Source organism: Bos taurus, chromosome 4 (assembly GCF_002263795.3).
Source record: "Bos taurus isolate L1 Dominette 01449 registration number 42190680 breed Hereford chromosome 4, ARS-UCD2.0, whole genome shotgun sequence".
Taxonomy (NCBI): domain Eukaryota; kingdom Metazoa; phylum Chordata; class Mammalia; order Artiodactyla; family Bovidae; genus Bos; species Bos taurus.
The window spans coordinates 30,059,730-30,078,875 of record NC_037331.1 but is presented as its reverse complement, the minus strand read 5'-3'; the positions used below and the strand labels follow the sequence as shown (position 1 = coordinate 30,078,875).

The following is a 19,146-nucleotide window of genomic DNA, read 5'->3' as shown; positions in this document are numbered from 1 at the left end:
CTTGGTCTCGTTTGTCCATGTATTGTCTGTGGCTGCTCTTGTGCTGCACCGGCACTGCTGAGTGACTGTGACAGGGTCCACCTGGTCCACAAAACCCAAAGCATTTACTATCTGGTCATTTACAGAAAGAGTTAGACAAATCCTAGCAGTAGGGAGGAAGCGATTTTCTTTCTTACATTCACACGTCAAAAACAAAACAAAACTAAGGGTGGTGCCTTCTTTCCTGTGTGATGAGGTAATATTCTCTTTACTGTGTTCTGTGAATTTTCTCTAAAAATACATTTTTAATTAAAAAATATTTTAAAAGATTTGACTCAAGTGGTATTTCACCTGTCAAGCCTTCTGTTAGGCCTGCTTCCTCTATGCTTCCACAGAAGTGTTAGATTTTTCTATATTAGTAGTGAGAGAGTCAATTACTAGGTAGGTTGATAAGAAGTCCAGGGTCCCCAGGGAGGAGAAAGGGTCCAGAGCCCTTGAGAAGGAGAAAGGGGTCTGGGGCTCTCAAGGAGAAAAGGACAAACATTTTTCTCTATATTGCTTTGTCTTAGTCAACATAACAATGTAGCTTGCAGGAGGATATGTTTCTCCTTAAGAAGAACCCTCTGACTAATCTTGATATCTTAAGACATATATTGTGGGAGCGGCTCTGGTACGACCTTTCTATTGTTAGTTCTAATCTTGTTAATTTAAGATGTATGTTGTGGCAGTGGGTCTGGTAAAAGTATATAAGGCCTTGATAAGACTAGCAAGTGGGGGCACTCTCCATCCCCCTTCTGATGTCTGTGTCAGAAGCTTTCTCTGTCCCTTTTTGTACTTTAATAAAACTCTGCTACACAAAAGCTCTTGAGTGATCTAGCCTGGTCCCTGGTCCCAAAGCTAAATCTTCGGAGGTCACAAATCCAACACCATTCACCGTAAGCTATCAGTATTTACCGTACTGCACAGCAATTCTTTTTTCTTCTTTTCTCTGAAACAAGCCCGTGAACTTCATAATGATCAAGAGATCCACCTAAGTCTTTTTTTAGGGCCTCAGTCAGAGAACAATGACATTATAGAATGATGAGAGAAAATACTTCCTTACCTTTACAGCTTACAGAGTACAGCAGTCCCCCTTAACTGTGGTTTCACTTTCTGTGGTTTCAGTTCTGCAGTCAACTGAGCTCTGAAAACATTAAATGGAAAATTCCAGAAATAAGTAATTCACACGTTTTAAATTGTGTGCTCTTCTAAGTGGCATTATAAAATCTTATGCCATCCCACTCAGGACTTGCATCTTCCCTTTGTCCAGCTTATCCTGCCCATTGATCACTTTGTTAGTCGGTATGATTATCAGATCCAGTATGGAGACATAGCAGTGCTTGTATTCAAGTCACCCTTATCTTAGGTAATAATGGTCCCAAAGTGCAAGAGTAGTAATGCTGGAGATTCAGATGTTTCAAAGAGAAGCCACAAAGCACTTTCTTCAAGTGAAAGGTGAAAGTTCTTGACTTAAGGAAAGAAAAAAAAATCATATGCTGAGGTTGCTAAGAGCTACAGTAAGGATTAATCCTCTACTCATGAAACTGTCAAGAAGGGAGAAGACATTCATACTAGTTTTGCTTTCACATCTCAGACTGCAAAAGTCACAGCCACAGCGGGTGATAAGTGCTCAGTGAAGATGAAAAAGGTGTTAAATTCGTCCAAAAAGATACTGTGAGAGCCCACTTTGTGTAATTTTTATTACAACATACAGCATACAGTTGTTCTATTTTATTATTGGTTATTGTTGTTAATCTCTTACTGTGAATAATTTAAATTCAACTTTATCATAGGTATGTATGTATAAGAAAAAACATGTAAGACTCGGTACTATCTGAGGTTTCAGACATCCACAGGGGGTCTTGGATCCCTTGGAGAAAGGGGGACACACTTTCATAATGGTTATCTGTCTTCCTGCTGCTACTTTTTCTCAAATATTACCTGTCAGAGAAGGATTCGCTGAACACCCTATATTATAAAAAAACAAAACAAAACAAAACACTATACACTAACCCCTTTACTCAACTTTATTATTTTTATAGTACACATAACTACCTGATATAGCACATGTTTATTACTTTACAGCCCCTCTTCTAGAATGCAAGCTCCCCATGGGTAAATTTTAAGTCTCTATGGTTAACCACTATACTTTCAGTGCCTAGAATATAAGATTGGTAGCGCTATATCTCGGAGAAGGCAATGGCACCCCACTCCAGTATTCTTGCCTGGAAAATCCCATGGACGGAGGAGCGTGGAAGGCTGCAGTCCATGGGGTCGCTGAGGGTTGGACACAACTGGGCGACTTCACTTTCACTTTTCACTTTCATGCATTGGAGACGGAAATGGCAACCCACTCCAGTGTTACTGCTTAGAGAATCCCAGGGACGGGGGAGCCTGGTGGGCTGCCCATCTATGGGGTCGCACAGAGTCGGACACGACTGAACTGACTTAGCAGCAGCAGCAGAGCTATATCTGTTATCATTTTATAGATACTAAGGAAATCAATATGGAAGATGCTGAGTTTTGGTTTTGCTTTTAAGTGGAAGAAGTTATTTTTGATTGATATATATATACATGTACAGTCTTCTTTCTTTCCCTGTAAAAATAAACAGTGGCTTATACATTTGAAATTTCCTACATAAATGTCATTTTTGAAAACAAAATTTGCAAACTATGGCCTCTTTTCTGAAAGATAATCTTTTTTTGTATTTAGTTAATATTTATTTATTATGGTTTTTAGGCAAGTTTTTCCACACTTTTATTGAGATGCTGCTAAGCTGCTAAGTCGCTTCAGTCGTGTCTGACTCTGTGTGACCCCAGAGACAGCAGCCCACCAGGCTCCCCTGTCCCTCGGATTCTCCAGGCAAGAACACTGGAGTGGGTTGCCATTTCCTTCTCCAATGCATGAAAATGAAAAGTGAAAGTGAAGTCCCTCAGTCGTGTCCGACTCTCAGCGACCCCATGGACTGCAGCCTATTAGGCTCCTCCGTCCATGGGATCTTCCAGGAAAGAGTACTGGAGTGGGGTGCCATTGCCTTCTCCTTTATTGAGATAATTGACAAATAAAATTATGATACTGAAAATGTAAAATGGGATGATTTGTATATGTGTACATTGTGAAAGGATTCCCTCAGTGAGTTATCACATCTGTTACTTCACATATTTACTTATTTTGAAGAACTATAATTTGATTGTCTATAGTAACACTGAAGATAACTGTTGGATCAAGAAATAATAAATAGGGACAACAAAATACAAGAAATAGAGAAAGGGGAGACGACAGAAGAAATACACTGATGTTCTTTGAAGACCACGTGTGTCAAGAGAAGCATCTGCCTAAAAGAACAGTAAACAAAACCAACTATATCTCAACAGTAAGGGCAGTGGTTATAATACTAGCAATATTGTTATTTCACAGAGTGTAAGTAGCTATTTGAATGTAAGATGCTCCTCTATTTTATGGAACACTAAGAAAGAAAAATATTTCCAATTAAGCTACGATATGCCATTGATTGGGGCTTCCTGGTAGCTCAGATGGTAAAGAATTTGCCTATAATGCAGGAGACCCAGGTTCAAGCCCTGGGTGGGGAAGATCCCCTAGAGAAGGGAATGGCAATCCATTTTAGTATTCTTGCCTGGAGAATTCCATGGACAGAGGAGCCTGGCAGTCTACAGTCCGTGGGGTTGCAAAGAATCGGACATGACTGAGCAACTAACACATATGCATGCACCATTGATTAGTAGACGCATCTGAATTTCAGTGTTGCTAAAATTGGAAAAACTGTGTTAGAATCAGTGTAATGAAGTTAACCACCTCCTCCTCCAGCCCCTGACCACCGCCAGCAGCTACCATCTCTCAGTTTCCTACTGGCTTTCACAACTGTCCTGGGAGGTTTCAATCCTAATAACAATGTCTGTTTTATATAAGAAGAAACTGAGTCTTGCAGTAGCTAAGTTATTTTCTCAAGATCACAGCACTCATCTAGGATACAGAGTCCATGGCCATTGTGTCTGTGTGATAGAAATCTATCTAGATAGGGGCTTTCCATTAATTTTTTAAAAATTTATTTACAGGTAAGTTATCTTCAAAGACCTGTTTTAAAAACATTATCATAAAATTTTTATCATACCAAAAATTAACAATTACCCATTTATATAATTTGATATTCAATCAAATGCCAAGTCCTTGATTTAAAACATTTTTTAAAATAACAATTTGAGATACAACTCACATATTATAAAATTCATCCTTTGAAGTATACAATCCAATGCTTCTTTTTTAAGTATATTCACAAAATTGTGCAACCATCACTACTATGTAATTTCAGTACATTTTCATCATCCCTAAAAGGCACATGCCATTCCTATTAGCAGTCACTTTCCATTTACCCACTAACTCCCCAGTCCTAGGCAAATATTAACATATATTTTTCATTTTTAAGGATATCCTTATTCTGAACATTTCATATAAGTGACATCATATAATGTCTGGCCTTTAAAAAAAAACTATATATTCATTTATTTTTGGCTGTGCTGGGTCTTCGTCGTTGTGCAGGTTTTCCTCTGTTGTGGCGACACAGGGGTTACTCTCTAGTTGCAGTGCACAGGCTTCTCATTGGGGTGACTTCCTGTGTTACACAGCACAGGCCCAATAGCTGTGGTGCGCAGACTTAGTTGCTACAGGGCATATGGGATCTTCCTGGTTCAGGGATTAAACATGTGTCTCCTGCGTTGGCAGGCAGGTTCTTTACCAATGAGTCACTGGGGAAACCCCAATATCTGGCTTTTTGTATCTGTTTTCTTTCACTTAGCGTGTTTTCAAGGTTCATTCACAGGTTAGCAGGTATCAGTACTTCATTCCTTTTTGTGGCTGAATATTATTCCACTGTACGGATATACTACATTTGATTTATCCATTCATCAGTTGATAGACATCTGAGTGGTTTCTAATTTGGGGCTATTATGAATAATGCTGAATAATGAATATATGCTATGAATGTTTGTGTGAGTTTTACATGGCTATATGTTCTCAATTCTTTTGGGCTAATGCATAGGCATGGAATTGCTGGGTCATATAGTAACACTATGTTTAACTTTTTGAGGAAATGTCAGACTGTTTTATATAGTGTACTATCTTACATTCTGAGCTGCAGTGTATAAGGGCTCCAATTTTTCCACATCTTCACCAAGACTTGTTACTGTTTTCTTTTTTATTATAGCCATCCTAGTGGGTATGGAGCAGTCCCAGTGTGGCTCCATTAACTTTTTTAAAGTATCAGTTTCTAAGTATCATTTCAATATTATATATCAATTATGTGCATATATTAATACACACATATATAAATAAATAACTGATCATTATGATCACAATCTCTGACAATTTGGCAAACAGTCCTTGAAGCTATTTATGTATTCATTCACTTCTATTAAATTCCCAGGGCTCAATTTGCTGTACTTTAACAATACTCCTGTGGAGTAAGTTGGTAGGGAAATCATCTCCAAGAGCTATAAGCTGAGAAAGGCTGTCAGCCAAAAATAAATCATCCTTTTCACAGTCCAGTGCTTTATTACCAGGTCACTCTGCCCATGGATAAGGAATGGGAAAAATGAGTGACACAGAAAAGCCTCACAGATTGTACACTCCATTAGAATATCTAAATTTAAAGCAGAACCTGCACCTACAATATGTCTTTTTATGATTTGTCCCATTCGCTTTTAAAGCCAGGAAAGTGACAATAAAAAGACTTTGTATCATGTAAAATGACATGTTTTATTTTTCACATTCGTTCCCCAAAGAGGTAGCATTACAAAGAAATAGCATCTCTCTGAAAGCCAAAGTACTTCCATCACTTATGAACTCTTCCTGGCAGTGGCAGAAAAGCAAATATTTAAGTTCTCAAAAATCAAGACACAGTTAACTTTTAACACAGTCTTGATATAAATTGTTTATGTACATGTGTATATAGATCTGCTTTATATTAGACAACTCAGCCTTAAGAAGTCACTGTGACTGTCAATCAGAATAAGACTGTAATGTGTATATGAGTTATTTTCCATGAAACAATGGACTAAGGCAAAAGAGAACAAAATATTACCTCCCAAAAACCCAAACTGATTGAACCAAGCACCCATACCCCAATCCTTCAAATATATCTCTGATACCTTCTCTAAGAAGAAAGAAAGACAATGAAAGATCTCAGAGTTTTGCACTGAAAGAATGGAGTTTTGCACAGTGGACCACTGGGAAGTCCCTTAAAGATCTTTTAGGTTGTTAAATCACAACCTTTAAATATGCATTTTATCAAGAAGATATTCTACATATTTAACTTTTTTCCAAATCAATCTGTTGTTATTTTTATATACTGGTTGAATATCTACATAGAGTACTTACCATATGTAAGGCACCAGGCAATACTATCCTTATTTGTCTAGCTAGTATGAGTAGTGAGCATTTCCTTGCTTTTCAGAGACCTGACCAGATAATTGCATCACTCAATCCCTCACTAACTTCGAATATTTTTTCAAAGGCCACTTCGAAGTTGAGGAACACCTTATTTAAAACTGAAAACCTCCCTCCCATACTTCCAGCTCCAACTATTCTCCTCTATATTTCCTCAAAATACTGATTACCTACTCATCTTATTTACTCATTTATTTACTATTTGCTTTCCCTATTATAATGTTTTCTCCACTTTCTTCAATTTCAGTCTGAATTTCACAATAAGGAGTTCATGATCTGAGCCACAGTCAGCTCCTGGTCTTGTTTTTGGTGACTGTATAGAGCTTCTCCATCTTTGGCTGCAAAAAATATAATCAATCGATTTTCGGTGTCGACCATCTGGTGATGCCCATGTATAGAGTCTTCTCTTGAGTTGCTGGAAGAAGGTGTTTGCTATGACCAGTGCGTTCTCTTGGCAAAACTCTATTAGCCTTTGCCCTGCTTCATTCCGTATTCCAAAGCCAAATCTGCCTGTTACTCCAGGTGTTTCTTGACTTCCTACTTTTGCATTCCAGTCCCCTATAATGAAAAGGACATCTTTTTTGGGAGTTAGTTCTAGAAGATCTTGTAGGTATTCATAGAACTGTTCAGCTTCATCTTCTTCAGCGTTACTGGTCGGGGCACAGACTTGGATTACTGTGATATTGAATGGTTTGCCTTGGAAACGAACAGAGATCATTCTGTCGTTTTTGAGACTGCATCCAAGTACTGCATTTCAGACTCTTTTGTTGACTATGATGGGCTACTCCATTTCTTAAGTGAGAAACAGATTTAAGGGACTAGATCTGATAGAGTACCTGATGAACTATGGACGAAGGTTTGTGACATGGTACGGGAGACAGGAATCAAGACCATTCCCAAGAAAAAGAAATGCAAAAAAGCAAAATGGCTGCCTGAGGAGGCCTTACAAATAGCTGTGAAAAGAAGGGAAGCGAAAGCAAAGGAGAAAAGGAAATATATACCCTTTTGAATGTGTATTCAATGAGTTCGAAAGAATACCAAAGAGAGATAAGAAAGCCTTCCTCAGCAATCAATGCAAAGAAACAGAGGACAACAATAGAATGGGAAAGACTAGAGATCTTGTGGGAATGCAAACTAGTACAGCCACTATGGAGAACAGTGTGGAGATTCCTTAAAAAAATGGAAATAGAACTGCCTTATGATCCAGTAATCCCACTGCTGGGCATACACACTGAGGAAACCAGAAGGGAAAGAGACACGTGTACCCCAATGTTCATCGCAGCACTGTTTATAATAGCCAGGACATGGAAGCAACCTAGATGTCCATCAGCAGATGAATGGATAAGAAAGCTATGGTACATATGCACAATGGAGTATTACTCAGCCATTAAAAAGAATACATTTGAATCAGTTCTAATGAGGTGGATGAAACTGGAGCCTATTATACAGAGTGAAGTAAGCCAGAAGGAAAAACATCAATACAGTATACTAACGCATATATATGGAATTTAGAAAGATGGTAACAATAACCCGGTGTACGATACAGCAAAAGAGACACTGATGTATAGAACAGTCTTATGGACTCTGTGGGAGAGGGAGAGGGTGGGAAGATTTGGGAGAATGGCATTGAAACATGTAAAATATCATGTAAGAAACGAGCTACCAGTCCAGGTTCGATGCACGATACTGGATGCTTGGGGCTAGTGCACTGGGACGACCCAGAGGGATGGTATGGGGAGGGAGGAGGGAGGAGGGTTCAGGATGGGGAACTCGGGTATACCTGCGGTGGATTCATTTTGATATTTGGCAAAACTAATACAATTATGTAAAGTTTAAAAATAAAATAAAATTAGAAAAAAAAAAGAAAAAAAAAAAAAAAGAAAATCAGAGATACCAAGGGAACATTTCATGCAAAGATGGGCTCAATAAAGGACAGAAATGGTAGGGACCTAACAGAAGCAGAAGATATTAAGAAGAGGTGGCAAGAATACACAGAAGAACTGTACAAAAAAGACCTTCATGACCCAGATAATCATGATGGTGTGATCACTCACCTAGAGCCAGACATCCTGGAATGTGAAGTCAAGTGGGCCTTAGAAAGCATCACTATGAACAAAGCTAGTGGAGGTGATGGCATTACAGTTGAGCTATTTCAAATCCTGAAAGATGATGCTGTGAAAGTGCTGCACTCAATATGCCAGCAAATTTAGAAAACTCAGCAGTGGCCACAGGACTGGAAAAGGTCAGTTTTCATTCCAATCCCAAAGAAAGGCAATGCCAAAGAATGCTCAAAGTACCACACAATTACACTCATCTCACATGCTAGTAAAATGATGCTTAAAATTTTCCAAGCCAGGCTTCAGCAATACATGAACCGTGAACTTCCAGATGTCCAAGCTGGTTTTAGAAAAGGCAGAGGAATCAGAGATCAAATTGCTAACATCTGTTGGATCATCAAAAAAGCAACAGAGTTCCAGAAAAACATCTATTTCTGCTTTATTGACTATGCCAAAGCCTTTGACTGTGTGTGGATCACAATAAACCGTGGAAAATTCTGAAAGAGATGGGAATACCAGACCACCTGACCTGCCTCTTGAGAAACCTGTACGCAGGTCAGGAAGCAACAGTTAGAACTGGACATGGAACAACAGACGGGATCCAAATAGGAATAGGAGTTCATCAAGGCTGTATATTGTCACCCTGCTTATTTAACTTATATGCAGAGTAAATCATGAGAAACGCTGGTCTGGATGAAGCATAAACTGGAATCAAGATTGCCGGAGGAAATATCAATAACCTCAGATATGCAGATGACACCACCGTTATGGCAAAAAGTGAAGAATTAAAGAGCCTCTTGATGAAAGTGAAAGAGGAGAGTGAAAAAGTTGGCTTAAAGCTCAACATTCAGAAAAGTAAGATCACGGCATCTGGTCCCATCACTTCATGGCAAATAGATGGGGACACAGTGGAAACAGTGGCTGACTTTATTTTTCTGGGCACCAAAATCACTGCAGATGGTGACTGCAGCCATGAAATTAAAAGATGCTTACTCCTTGGAAGGAAGGTTATGACCAACCTAGATAGCATATTAAAAAGCAGAGACATTACTTTGTCAACAAAGGTCTGTCTAGTCAAGGCTGTGGTTTTTCCAGTGGTCATGGATGGATGTGAGACTTGGACTATAAAGAAAGCTGAGTGCCAAAGAATTGATGCTTTTTAACTGTGGTGTTGGAGAAGACTCTTGAGAGTCCCTTGGACTACAAGGAGACCCAACCAGTCCATTCTAAAGGAGATCAGTCCTGGATGTTCATTGGAAGGACTGATGTTGAGGCTGAAACACCAATACTTTGGCCACCTCATGCAAAGAGTTGACTCATTGGAAAAGACCCTGATGCTGGGAAAGATTGAGGGCAGTAGGAGAAGGGGACAACAGAGGATGAGATGGTTGGATGGCATCACCGACTCAGTGGACATGGTTTTGGGTGGACTCTAGGAGCTGGCGATGGACAGGGAGGCCTGGCGTGCTGTCGTTCATGGGGTTGCAAAGAGTCAGACACGACTGAGAGATGGATTATAATGTTAGTTCCATGAAGGCAGAGATATTGGCCTGTTTTCTTTTTTCCCCATTACTTTATTTCCAGGGTGTGAATGAATACTTCTTGAATAGACAAATGAATGAAAATAGCCACATAATGGGTCTTTGTAGTCTTTGATTTTCCAGATGCCTCTGTTTTTTTTTTTAAAGTTCATATTTATCAGCCTTTTCTTAGCTTTGATTTTGACTGAGGATAAATTCCTCATTCTCTGCTTCTGTTTTATGCCTGTGATTTATGAGTCTGTCCCAGAGCCACTTCTCATTTCTATGTTCTCCCTGTTGATGGGTCGTAGCACTTACCTTTTCCTACTCTCCAGTGTCCACAGGCCACCTCTACAACTGAGAATGTCCCCAATAGAAATTATCACCTCCCCACAAACCTGCTGTGGAGTTGGAAGCTCCATGTTGGTGAATAACATCACTAATACCCAGTCTCTTAGGCTAGTGGTATCTGTATCTTCAGTTCCTCTGAAGGTTGATCCTACGAGTGTCAGTTTCTGATAGCCTGGCACCCAGTTTCTTCACATCCACACTGCCACTGTCCTAGCCCACATCCTTACCCCCCTGCCCTGAGGCAACTGCAATCTTCTCTGTACCTGTATGTGGAGAAGTTTAGGAAACTTTAAGGAACTACCACACTTACAGCCACATTTGGAGGAGATAGACTTAGGTCTTTCTGTGGTAACTAACAATGGCTTGAGCAGCATTTGTGGGGTGGAAGCTGCCTCGATACACGATGGATCTATGATCAGACAAAAGCTCAACATAACCATGTGTGTGAGCTGGACATGGGAGGTAAGGGCAATCATTTCCGAGGCAGCCAGTATAAACAAAAAAAGCAGCCCCTGACTTGGGGAACTGACCTGACTCTGACAACTGGATCTGTGTGTGGTTAACAGCTGACCTGGCATTCACAGCTAGGCCCTGGCATCCTCAGAATCTTCCAGAGTCCTACATCTGATGACACCAAACAAACAAAACCAACTTCATAATCTTATCTAAGCCCAGATGAAAACAAGGTCACCATGTAAACCACAAAATGCCAAAAAGTCCCCTCTCCCAGCTAATGTGAATGACTGCTGCTTTTGTAACAATGACAGCCTTAGCCTCATTGTTCTAGTTATAGTCAAGATATGCAGTCATAGAATTACTCCCCTCACTTCCTGAGAGCATTCAGCAAAGCCCTGCTTCCTTGAGCTCTTCCCCAGATCACTCAACAGCAGCTCCCTAAGAAGTCCTTTCTAACATTGTCTTACTGAGCTGCCTCCCAAGTCCCCACCGTGAGCACTCTCCCTTGCTGCAAAGAATGTGAGACCCAGCTGGTCCAACTCAAGGTTTGTACCTGATAGTTGTTGGCTGAAGAGTTTGGACCCTGGTGTGGGAACTCTGCTCTGTATTTGATTGAATCAAGTAAGCCATTTAGAGAGGCAATATTAGATGCTCTACAGGCAAAGATGAGTCAAATTCAGGCAGTAACTCAAATGCTTGAGGATATCTGAATCACACAGTCTTGAGAATCCTAGCCCAGAGTGAAAGCAGGGTTGAAGAAAAGATACTATTTGCCACTTCAGACTTCATGGATTATTAAAATACCCTCAATTTATGCCTTTAGAGAATATGTTCTGAAGTGGAAAAGAGTATGCAATAGCTGGCTATCTTGGATGCTGGTCTGATAGTCTGTCTGTCTTTATTAATTTAAAAAAAATTTCCAAAATGCTCAAATGCTTCAAGCATTTTTCTAAGCATTGCAGATACAGTAATAAACCAAACATACAAACTGTCTCCCTGCTCACTTTGATTTATATTACAACTGGGCATGAAAAACAACAAAAACAAATGTATACATCTGAAAAAACAAGTAGCAAAGTAAAAAATATGTAGCTTGTTAAACAGAGGATGAGATTGTTGGATGGCATCACTGACACAAAGGACATGAGTTTGAGCAGGTGCTGGGAGTTGGTGATGGACAGGGAAGCCTGGCGAGCTGAACTCCCTGGGTCGCAAAGAGTCAGACACAACTGAGCGACTGAACAGAAATTAGAGAAAGTCAACAGTGTGTCTTGACAGTTCCTCTAGATTTGTGGATAGTATCAATAAAGGCCTTTCTCAGGAGGTAGAATTTAAACAGATATCTGAATATTGAGAAAGAGCCAGCCATACTCACATCAGAGAGACATGATTCTAGACAGAGGCCATATACAGCAAAGGCTCTAAGGAACTATAAAGATTGTTTTAGTCAGCTCAGGTTGCTGTAACAAAAGACCATAGACTGGGTAGTTCATACGGAATCCTAAGAATTACAATTATAACAACAAGAAAGACCCCTTTCCCTGGGAGAATGAATATGAGGCTATGTTTAAAGTCAGTGCTAGTGGAAGTAAGTGCTAGTAACAGAGCTGATTTTCATCACAGCTAAAACATGAATATTTAATTGGTATAGATTTAATTTTTTCAATTAAAATGTTCTGAATTGAAGACCAGGAAAATCTTACCTTCTCAGTCTTAAATGTGTACTTTCCCCAGGAGATGGTGGTGGCTGCCACTTAGAACGCTAGCACTCTCACAGTGGTTTGTGAATCTCTCTCAATTTTACCGATGATAATAAGCAAACAGGAAAATGGAATTTCAAAGCAATCAACTTAATTCTGGGATCACCAACCCTGATGTTCATTCTACTTAAATCCTCAAGTCAATTTTACCAGAATGTATTACCTTTAGACTTCTCTTTGCAAAGGGTTTGGATACCACCATGACTATGTCAAAGCTTTTGACTGTGTGTGGATCAAAATAATCTGTGGAAAATTCTGAAAGAGATGGGAATACCAGACCACCTGATCTGCCTCCTGAGAAATCTATATGCAGATCAAGAAGCAACAGTTAGAACTGGACATGGAACAACAGACTGGTTCCAAATAGGAAAAGGAGTACATCAAGGCTATATATCAATAGTCTGCTTATTTAACTTACATGCAGAGTACATCATGAGAAACGCTGGGCTGGATGAAGCACAAGCTGGAATCAAGATTGCTGAGAGAAATATCAAGAACCTAAGATATGCAGATGGCACCACCCTTATGGCAGAAAGTGAAGAATTAAAGAGCCTCTTGATGAAAGTGAAAGAGGAGAGTGAAAAAGTTGGCTTAAAGCTCAACATTCAGAAAACTAAGATCATGGCATCTGGTCCCATCACTTCATGGGAAACAGATGGGGAAACAGTGGAAACAGTGGCAGACTTTATTTTTCTGGACTCCAAAATCACTGCAGATGGTGAATGCAGCCATGAAATTAAAAGACACTTGCTCCTTGGAAGAAAAGCTATGACCAACCTAGACAACATATTAACAAGCAGAGACATTATTTGCCAACAAAGATCCATCTAGTCAAAGCTATGGTCTTTCCAGTAGTCATGTATGGATGTGAGAGTTGGACTATAAAGAAAGCTGAGTACTGAAGAATTGATGCTTTTGAACTGTGGTGTTGGAGAAGACTCTTGAGAGTCCCTTGGACTGTAAGGAGATCCAACCAGTCCATCCTAAAGGAAATCTGTCCTGAATATTCATTGGAAGGACTGATGCTGAAGCTGAAACTCCAATACTTTGGCCACCTCATGCAAAGAACTGACCCAATGGCAAAGACCCTGATGCTGGGAAAGACTGAAGGTGGGAGAAGGGGACGACAGAGTTGGATGGCATCACCGACTCAATAGACATCGACATGAGTTTGAGTAAACTCCAGGAGTTGGTGATGGACAGGGAGGCCTGGCATGCTGCAGTCCATGGGGTCGCAAAGAGTCGGACATGACTGAGCGACTGAGCTGAACTGAACTTATGTATTCAGTAAGCATACAAGAGTGCTGCTACTGCTAAGTCGCTTCAGTCGTGTCCGACTAGCATGACCCAATGGATGGCAGCCCACCAGGCTTCCCCGTCCTCAGATTCTCCAGGCAAGAACACTGGAGTGGGTTGCCATTTCCTTCTCTAATGTATGAAACTGAAAAGTGAAAGTGAAGTCACTCAGTTTTATCCGACTCTTCGCGACCCCATGGACTGCAGCCCACCAGGCTCCTCTGTCCATGGGATTTTCCAGGCAAGACTACTGGAGTGGGGTGCCATTGCCTTTTCCGAGCATACAAGAGTACTGCCAACTATTTGTGGGAAAACTTAGGTGATGCATTACTGATAAATCAGAGGTGAATTGTGGTTGTGCTTTGATAACAATAGTGTTGTTTTTTGTTGTTGCTTAGTCACTAAGTTCATATCCAACTCTTTTGCCAACCCATAGACTGCAGCCTGCCAGGCCCTTCTGTCCATGGGATTTCCCAGGCAAGAATACTGAAGTGATTGCCATTTCTTTCTCCAGGGGATTTTCCCAACCCAGAGATTGAACCAACATCTCTTGTATCTCCTTTATTGGCAGGCATGCTTTTTGTTTACTTGTTTTTTAAATCATTGAGCCACCAGGGAGCCAGTAAGAGTGTACCAAATACAAACTTTATTTCTCTCTACCAGATTCACCAGTGTCTCAGTTCAGTTCAGTTCAGTCGCTCAGTCATGTCTGACTCTTTGCGACCCCATGAATTGCAGCACACCAGGCTTCTCTGTCCATCACCAACTCCTGGAGTTTATGCAAACTCATGTGCATTGAGTTGGTGATGCCATCCAACCATCTCATCCTCTGTTGTCCCCTTCGCCTCCTGCCTCAATCCCTCCCAGCATCAGAGTCTTTTCCAATGAGTCAACTCTTCGCATGAGGTGGCCAAAATATTGGAGTTACAGCTTTAGCATCAGTCCTTCCAATGAACACCCAGGACTGATCCCCTTTAGGATGGACTGGTTGGATCTCCTTGCAGTCCAAGGGACTCTCAAGAGTCTTCTCCAACACCACAGTTCAAAAGCTTCAATTCTTTGGTGCTCAGCTTTCTTCACAGTCCAACTCTCACATCCATACATGACCACTGGAAAAACCATAGCCTTGACTAGACGGACCTTTGTTGGCAAAGTAATGTCTCTGCTTTTTAATATGCTGTCTAGGTTGGTCATAACTTTCCTTCCAAGGAGTAAGTGTCTTTTAATTTGATGGCTGCAGTCACCATCTGCAGTGATTCTGGAGCCTAAAAAAATAAAGTCTGACACTGCTTCCACTATTTCCCCATCTACTTACCATGAAATGACGAGACCAGATGCCATGATCTTAGTTTTCTCAATGTTGAGCTTTAAGCCAACTTTTTCACTCTCCTCTTTCACTTTCATCAAGAGGCTCTTCAGCTCCTCTTCACTTTCTGCCATAAAGGTGGTATCCTCTGCATATATGAGGTTATTGATATTTCTCCCAGCAATCTTGATTCCAGCTTGGGCTTCTTCCAGCCCAGCGTTTCTCATGATGTACTCTGCTGCTGCTAAGTCACTTCAGTTGTGTCCGACTCTGTGTGACTCCATAGACAGCAGCCCACCAGGCTCCCCCGTCCCTCGGATTCTCCAGGCAAGAACACTGGAATGGGTTGCCATTTCCTTCTCCAATGCATGAAAGTGAAAAGTGAAAGTGAAGTCGCTCAGTTGTATCCGACTCTTAGCGACCCCATGGATTGCAGCCTACCAGGCTCCTCCATCCATGGGATTTTCCAGGCAAAAGTACTGGAGTGGGTTGCCATTGCCTTCTCTGATTATGTACTCTACATAGAAGTAAAATAAACAGGGTGACAATATACCACCTTGACGTACTCCTTTTCCTATTTGGAACCAGTCTGTTGCTCCATGTCCAGTTCTAACTGTTGCTTCCTGATCTGCATACAGGTTTCTCAAGAGGCAGGTCAGGTGGTCTGGTATTTCCATCTCTTTCAGAATTTTCCACAGTTTATTGTGATCCACACAGTCACAGGTTTTGGCTAGAGGTGGGCTAATCCACAGCTATGGTCTCATTTCTACAAGGTCTCTTGTAATTTCAAGCTCAATTGAGTCCAGTTTTTCTAAAGAAACCAGGAAATGGGTCTCTCAATGGGGAACACACATCCCATCAATACCTATCTTAAACACTGTCTAAGTGGGCAGCTTCCTAGAGGTTCCTGTGGTAACACGTGAATGGACATCTAGGCCTGATACTACAGAGGCTCTGGGACGATTATCTGAGAAGACAGGTCTTAAGACCATGGATTCCCTGAGAAGATAAGTATAGTTCTACAGAAAGAAGTAAGAGGTAATCCACCAGAAACAAACAATGGCAATGGCTATTATCTCTGTGGAATCATTTCCTAGTGGATTCATCAGGAAAACAGCAGCCATTTTGCAACTTCTGAATACAAAAATCATTTGAGCAGAGAAAACTGCGGCTATAATCAGAGAAGTGTCTTGGGCAAGGGTTTCTTAACCTGAGGAATTTTAAAATTAATTTAATAAATGCACTGTGACTGGTTGAATTATGGCCTCCCAAAGAAGACTCTTGAGAGTCCCTTGGACTGCAAGGAGATCCAACCAGTCCATTCTGAAGGAGATCAGCCCTGGGATTTCTTTGGAGAGAATGATGCTAAAGCTGAAACTCCAGTACTTTGGCCACCTCATGCGAAGAGTTGACTCATTGGAAAAGACACTGATGCTGGGAGGGATTGGGGGCAGGAGGAGAAGGGGACAACAGAGAATGAGATGGCTGGATGGCATCACTGACTCGATGGACGTTGAGTCTGAGTGAACTTCAGGAGTTGGTGATGGACAGGGAGGCCTGGCGTCCTGTGATTCATGAGGTCGCAAAGAGTCGGACACCACTGAGGGACTGAACTGAACTGAAAGACATCCCCACCCAAATCCGCCAACACCTAATGATGTTAGTTTAGGAGCTTTATGGATGTGATTAAGTTAAGGATCTTGAGATGAGGAGATTACCCTGGATTATCTGATGGACCCAACTTAATCATCTAAGAGCAAGGCAGGGAGGTCAGGGGAGAAGAAGGGACTGAAGCAGAAGGCTGAGAGATATGGGGTCATGAGCTGAGAATGTGAACAGCTTCTAGGAGCTGGAAAAGGCAAGGAAATGGATTCTGCTCTGAGCCTCCAGAAGGAACACAATCTGGCTTACTCATTTAGACTTCTGATGGACAGAAGTGTAAGAAAATAAATTTGTGTTGCTTTATCTAAATTTGTGTTATTGAGTTCCAGAAACAGTAGGAAATGAATAGATACTCTTTATTAGATCCCATTTCACAAATCACAAAGGTGATTGGTGTTTATTGCCACAATGAGATAAAACAAAGATAAAAAGGAAAAAATCCCCCAACTTCTCTGTTCAGCACCTCCCAAACCTCACCTCCAGGGCCACCTAAGTTTTTCTACCCACACTCAGTACTGGCAGTTCTAGCTTTTCAGTTAGTCGTTTTTATTTAAAGTATTAAGACCTTTGAATTAACTAACTGCACTGCTAATATATTCTCTCACTAAAAATGGAAGATTACACAAATAGCTCCCAATCAGTCCCTTCTCTCTATGTAGGCCCCTTTGCAAAGTGCCTTGTAGCAATTCCCATCAAAAGGTGGGTTCTAAAAAAAAAAAAAAAAAAAGGTGGGTTCTATTCCCCAAACTATCCCTGGGCTTGTCCAATTGACTTGGTTTGACCAATGGGACAATAGCAAGCATTAACTCAAGCAGAGGCTAGGAATTGTCATGTTTGTGTGAACTAGGCCAAGGCAAGCCAACCTGACTGGAAGAAATTTCTACTCAACTCACAGACTCATATCAAATAACTGTTCATAGCTTAAAGCCACTAAGTTTCAAGGTCATTTGTTATTATAAGTAACTGTTCCACAAATTTGAAGCTACTGACATCTTCTCAGATGTCACCTTCCAAGAGTCTGGATTTTCTCTCTGGTCTGAATTTCTGAAAAGAATGATCTACAGATACAATACATATCAAGCTGAGGCATCATATGGTTCAATCTCAATGAAGAGTCACATCCAAAGACACAATGGTGAAACAAAATAAGCAAATAGGGAAATAAAAGCAACTAAAATCTTTTCTGAAATTTCTTTTATTAATGCACTGAAAATTTCTTAAAATTCTCTTTCTCTGTTTTTCTTGTATCTCCCACACATGCTAGCTACTACTACTACTACTACTACTACTAAGTCACTTCAGTCATGTTCGACTCTGTGCGACCCCAGGGATGGCAGCCCACCAGGCTCCCCCGTCCCTCAGATTCTCCAGGCAAGAACACTGGAGTGGGTTGCCATTTCCTTCTCCAATGCATGAAAGTGAAAAGTGAAAGTGAAGATGCTCAGTCGTGTCTGACTCCTAGCGACCCCATGGACTGCAGCCTACCAGGCTCCTCCGTCCATGGGATTTTCTAGGAAAGAGTACTGGAGTTGGGTGCCATTGCCTGCTCTGCACATGCTAGCTACTACTCACCAAATCCAAAATGTCTCTTCTTCTAAGGTTTCTCTTAAATCTCTAAATCTCTCTTCTCTAAGATCTCCAAAATCTTTTCCATACCATGTCCATGCTCCTGTTTCAGTTCACTTCTTTAACTCTTTCCTTCTAGAGTAACTGCCTGCCTTTTACAATATAAATTAGCAGGCAGGAAAGCAGTTCTCTATTTTCCAACCTACCTATTATTCTGAAGTCAACTTCATATCAACTGACATCAGGAATGGATTTGGAAAGATGGAATAATACTTTTAGGAGTTTGTGTGGGGGCGGGGAGAGGAGCCATGGAAAAGTCCATGAATAGTCTTATAAGGATAAAAATATTTCTGCATCTCACAAGAATCTACAGTGAGTAAAGGCACTGGTAAATTTTATAGTTAAGTTTGAGTAAAGTGGCTGGGAATATTACAGTGAATTAATTTTAAAGCTTTCTGGAAAAATAATAATATAGAGCTAAAATTTCAGATGATCTTAACTGAACACAGGAATCACTCCTGATGGTAGACGAAGGATTAAAATTATCTACTCCTGGGGCAGAGATGACGGTACAAGTCTGGATGTTGTGAAACTAACATGTTTACATTGTTTTGTTAGAAAATTTAAGGAAAAATGATAGATGAACAGAGTAACAGACACAATTTATAAGCCACTAGAATAGGAAAAATCTAAA

The 19,146-nt window shown here is 40.7% G+C and overlaps 1 long non-coding RNA gene across 2 annotated transcripts in view; it reads right to left on the bottom strand.

The window, feature by feature from the left end:
- LOC104971984 (uncharacterized) overlaps positions 1–19,146 on the bottom strand; it is a 232,521-nt gene that overhangs the window by 135,190 nt on the left and 78,185 nt on the right. For both annotated transcript variants that reach the window (XR_003034310.2, XR_009494198.1), the window contains exon 3: positions 1,082–1,162. This is a non-coding gene — a long non-coding RNA (uncharacterized lncRNA). The remainder of the gene's footprint in view (positions 1–1,081; positions 1,163–19,146) is intronic.